Here is a 5,867-nt window from a genome sequence, read left to right as displayed (position 1 = left end):
GAAGAGGAGAGAAGAGGAGAGCAGAGGAGGGAAGAGGAGGGCAGAGGAGAGCAGAGGAGAGCAGAGGAGAGCAGAGGAGAGCAGAGGAGGGAAGAGGAGGGCAGAGGAGAGCAGAGGAGAGCAGAGGAGGGAAGAGGAGGGCAGAGGAGAGAAGAGGAGGGCAGAGGAGGGCAGAGGAGCGAAGAGGAGGGCAGAGGAGAGCAGAGGAGAGCAGAGGAGGGCAGAGGAGAGCAGAGGAGGGAAGAGGAGGGCAGAGGAGAGCAGAGGAGGGCAGAGGAGAGCATAGGAGAGAAGAGGAGAGCAGATGAGGGCAGAGGAGAGAAGAGGAGAGCATAGGAGAGCTGAGGAGAGCAGAGGAGAGCTGAGGAGAGCAGAGGAGAGAAGAGGAGAGAAGAGGAGAGCAGAGGAGGGCAGAGGAGAGCAGAGGAGAGCAGAGGAGAGCAGAGGAGGGCAGAGGAGAGAAGAGGAGAGCAGAGGAGGGCAGAGGAGAGTAGAGGAGAGAAGAGGAGAGAAGAGGAGAGCAGAGGAGGGAAGAGGAGGGCAGAGGAGAGCAGAGGAGGGCAGAGGAGAGAAGAGGAGAGCAGAGGAGGGAAGAGGAGGGCAGAGGGGAGCAGAGGAGAGCAGAGGAGAGCAGAGGAGGGCAGAGGAGGGCAGAGGAGAGCAGAGGAGGGCAGAGGAGAGAAGAGGAGAGCAGAGGAGAGCTGAGGAGAGCAGAGGAGAGCAGAGGAGAGAAGAGGAGAGAAGAGGAGAGCAGAGGAGGGAAGAGGAGAGCAGAGGAGAGAAGAGGAGAGAAGAGGAGAGCAGAGGAGGGAAGAGGAGGGCAGAGGAGAGCAGAGGAGAGCAGAGGAGAGCAGAGGAGGGCAGAGGAGAGCAGAGGAGAGCAGAGAAGAGCAGAGGAGGGAAGAGGAGGGCAGAGGAGAGCAGAGGAGGGCAGAGGAGAGCAGAGGAGAGCAGAGGAGAGCTGAGGAGAGCAGAGGAGAGCAGAGGAGAGCAGAGGAGAGAAGAGGAGAGCAGAGGAGAGAAGAGGAGGGCAGAGGAGAGCAGAGGAGAGAAGAGGAGAGAAGAGGAGAGCAGAGGAGGGAAGAGGAGAGCAGAGGAGAGAAGAGGAGAGAAGAGGAGAGCAGAGGAGAGCAGAGGAGAGCAGAGGAGAGCAGAGGAGAGCAGAGGAGGGCAGAGGAGGGCAGAGGAGAGCAGAGGAGAGCAGAGGAGGGAAGAGGAGGGAAGAGGAGAGCAGAGGAGAGCAGAGGAGGGCAGAGGAGAGCAGAGGAGGGAAGAGGAGAGCAGAGGAGGGAAGTGGAGAGCAGAGGAGGGAAGAGGAGGGCAGAGGAGGGGCACACTGCTGTTCTAGCGCGGGACAGCCTGCAAACACACAGTAAGATGACTTTTGGGGCACAACATCCTAATCATAGACATAAATTCTCACAACTTTAATGACTTACTTGTGTTACTTATTTGTACAGGGGCGATCCATCGTAAGTTGTAAGCACTCATACCTCACAGCATGAAGATTCCAGGTTTTGACCCTTAGAGCCAGTGGGTCTGAGGATCAAGACTTAAAAGAAAACTCTCTTTGTGGAAGCTGTTCTGAAGGTGTTGTTCAGATAAAACCCTAATAACACAAGGGTTACATTGAAATACAAAAAACACTCATTATGAAACGCAAACGTAAAAGTAAGTGTTAACTGAAATGTGGAAATGTTTTACTCAATTTATCTTTCACTCTCAATGTTTGCCCTATACCTCTTCTGTGGGTGACTCAAATCTGTTACAACACAGACCCCAGCGTAGCCAGCATTTCCCAAGGAACAGAAGGCCCCCGTCCCGTGCCAAACAAGGCTTTTCCAGATGTTCAAAATCCCCTCAAAGCTCAGTACACAACACATTACCAAAAGAACACTGCACCACTTTTCACTCCTGACACGTTTGCTCTTCAACCACAGCACAGTCCAACGACAACGTTTGTGTGTGTGAAGCTAATCCTCAGAGTGGACACATGGAGAAGGGGCTGCTGGGTAAAAACTGCACTGAATCAGTTCCAGATGCTGTAATGATGTCTTAGGTGAAGTCTCGTTGATCGCCTGTTTAAACCGACACATGGAAAGTCCAGCTCATAACAGACTTACACACAGGCCTGGTCCACTTCACTAGAGTCATGTGTTGGTCCATTATAATGATTATGCAGGGCGGAAGGGTGTGAGCGGTAGCATGATTAAGCAATTCATTAGTACCATGCCAGTGAGATCATGTCTGTTGTAAGAGTCATCTATATATATTTAAAATAAACTCATTTTTGAACACGGTGGTTTAACTGATGATCCAGGAGTGAGCGGGAAGCCTTGGGTGTTGGGCGACAGTGATTATGTGAGTAATAGATGACACATTTACCACATCTTACCCACAATTTCTAATGCTTTCTGCTATTGAATATGGATTTTCCCATGACTCCCAGGCCTCTGTGACGTGTGGAGGCACAGATAAATCTTTTACAACCGGTGTCACAATTTGTGCATTTTTTTAAAGAAAGAAAAAAGTGCTAGAAAATGAATTGAAAATGAAACATACAAGTTCAGCTTTTCTCCAAAAAATTAAGTCAGTTAGCAGAGCTTGGCTAAATTTTTACCAGCAGAAAGTTGCAAAATCAAACAATGAAACATAGAAACAGATTAAGCAACGTTCACAGGAAATAAGCAAATGGACAACAATGGACAACTGTCCCAGAGCGTCACATTCCAATGTCCTTAGATACTCCTTCATGGCAAAGGAAAACTACATCAAACCTGAACAGAGATGCTCTGCTGCGGCACCACCAGGGGGTGCTGTTGTGTTGTATAGCGCTCCAATGTGTCTATGTTTACATGCACACTAACAATCGTTATCTGATTACTCCTGTAAACAGTTATAGCTGCTGTGAGTAATCAGATTTATTTCTGCTTGTCAACACATTATTAAAAAAAAAAAAAAAAAAAAAAAAAAAAATATATATATATATATATATATATATATATATATATATATATATATATATATATATATATATTTAAATTGGAATTCTAACATGGCAAAGACAAACATAATGGAGAAAATATTAATGATTGAAGAGCAATTTTCTTATTTTTCAAATACAGCCAATAATTAACTGACACGCACGTAGTAGTAGTAGTATAGTTGTTGTTGTTGTTGTTGTTGTTGTAGTTGTTGTTGTTGTTGTTGTTGTTATGTTATTAATATATTTAGGAGAATTTAGTGTGTACATTTATGAAAAACAAAGAACAGATACATTATTTTTTGTGGTGATGCTACAGTAAAATGGAGCTCAAGCTGTTGACTTTTTCTGACCACTTGATGTCACTGTCGTTACGTGTAAAGATGAACATCCAATTAGCTCTCTCAAGGCGTAAACATCGTGCGTGTCCCACGGTGTCCAGCAGGGGGCAGTCTCATTCTGCGTGACCTGTGCGTGGGTTTGAATGAAAGTCTGATTCATTTGGCTTTGAAAGGGCGCCTTATATTCCAAATGTTTACGTCAGAAAAGTCAAAGTGCAGCGCAGTTTATGTTTAAGCTCATGCGACAATTACCGCATTCAGGAGCCGGGGGTCATAGGTCAAAGCACAGTGACTTTAGGACAATGCCTGTTCCGCGCGGGTCACGGAGCTTTTGTGATGCAGATCTGTCCTGAATGTGTCGCAGTGGAGAGAGCAGCCGGTGAGGTCAGCGCGCACAGTGGCTTTGCAGTGCGGGGGCGAGCGCGAGGATGGTGCAGACCAGTGTGGATGGTGCAGACCAGTGTGGATGGTGCAGACCAGTGTGGATGGCGCAGACCAGTGTGGATGGCGCAGACCAGTGTGGATGGTGCAGACCAGTGTGGATGGTGCAGACCAGTGTGGATGGCGCAGACCAGTGTGGATGGCGCAGACCAGTGTGGATGGCGCAGACCAGTGTGGATGGCGCAGACCAGTGTGGATGGTGCTGGATGGTGCAGACCAGTGTGGATGGTGCAGACCAGTGTGGATGGTGCTGGATGGTGCAGACCAGTGTGGATGGTGCAGACCAGTGTGGATGGTGCAGACCAGTGTGGATGGCGCAGACCAGTGTGGATGGCGCAGACCAGTGTGGATGGCGCAGACCAGTGTGGATGGTGCTGGATGGCGCAGACCAGTGTGGATGGCGCAGACCAGTGTGGATGGCGCAGACCAGTGTGGATGACGCAGACCAGTGTGGATGGTGCAGACCAGTGTGGATGGCGCAGACCAGTGTGGATGGTGCAGACCAGTGTGGATGGCGCAGACCAGTGTGGATGGCGCAGACCAGTGTGGATGGCGCAGACCAGTGTGGATGGTGCTGGATGGTGCAGACCAGTGTGGATGGCGCAGACCAGTGTGGATGGTGCTGGATGGTGCAGACCAGTGTGGATGGTGCAGACCAGTGTGGATGGCGCAGACCAGTGTGGATGGTGCTGGATGGTGCAGACCAGTGTGGATGGTGCAGACCAGTGTGGATGGTGCAGACCAGTGTGGATGGCGCAGACCAGTGTGGATGGTGCTGGATGGTGCAGACCAGTGTGGATGGTGCAGACCAGTGTGGATGGTGCAGACCAGTGTGGATGGCGCAGACCAGTGTGGATGGCGCAGACCAGTGTGGATGGCGCAGACCAGTGTGGATGGCGCAGACCAGTGTGGATGGTGCAGACGGGCGGAGCTGCTGCTGTCACCAGTTTACTCCACACACCAATTGGCATAAACAGGAGTAGTTTTCAATACTTTTACTTCCACTTGAGTACAATTTTAGTAGCAGTACTCTTACTTGAGTTGTAGTTTTGATCTATTATGACAAAAACGTAATCAATATGAAATTATTCCAACATTTTGACTTTTAAAGGCCTACTTTACCTTCAGATATGGCAATGACAAACTCTGTGCAGTAGTGTTTTGATGGTCCGATTCATAACCCGATATGAACTAATAAATGTTAAAAATAGGCTAGTAGTTTCTGACTATGACTTTTTTTTACTCTTACTTAACTAATTGTTTGTGTCCCAACTCTTTACCTCTACTCGAGTAATCATATTTTAAGTAACGTAACTCTTGACTACCAGTACACATCTTATCCACCTCTGATCAGCAGTTCCACCTTAAGCGAGGGTGATGATGAGAGAAAGTGCTCTCCTGTTAAAAAGCCTCCATAAGACAAACTGTAAACCTGTATCTTAAATCAGACATCTTTATAGTACGCTCAGACAAGGAATGCTCTATTCACCAGATAATTGTCTCAAATGGACGTCTCTATTATAGGAAGAAACTAATAAGTCATTGTTCGATAGGGAGTTCACTTCACTTCTGTACAAGATCTCAGTAGCCAACATATTGCCATGAACCAATCGTTACTGTATCGTTTGTGGTAGTTTGACGGACACAATCAAATGTATGTTTTGCAACACAAACATATTTATGGAACTTGTGATTCATTGCAGCAGATTTCACTTCCTCCGGTTACTCCAGCCACTCCCTGGTTTTGCATCTCTCTGATCCCACTGTCACAATGACTGACAATTATTGGCTTTACTCAGCACAAAGCTAATGAACCCTTGGTGCATAAACAGCAGTCAGCAACATTCCTCACTTCTGTAAATACACGACCTGACTCTGGACAAGAGAAAAGAAAGCTATGACTGCATCAAGAATGGAAAAAACGCTCTCGTAACCATTTAATACAGAAGGAAGTCTTAAAAAACAGTAATGAAAATGGCAACTATCTCAAGGGAAATGTATTCTGAAGTGTGAGTCTGACTGAACATTTATAAGATACCCATTTATAACTGTTCAGATTGAAATGAATGACAAAATGAACACCACGGTAGCTGGGACAAACA

The sequence above is a fragment of the Eucyclogobius newberryi genome, unplaced genomic scaffold (assembly GCF_026437365.1).
Source record: "Eucyclogobius newberryi isolate DKJ021-1_F unplaced genomic scaffold, fEucNew1.0.hap1 SCAF_14, whole genome shotgun sequence".
Lineage (NCBI taxonomy): Eukaryota > Metazoa > Chordata > Actinopteri > Gobiiformes > Gobiidae > Eucyclogobius > Eucyclogobius newberryi.
The sequence above is the reverse complement of the archived record's forward strand: the minus strand, read 5'-3'. Positions refer to the sequence as shown.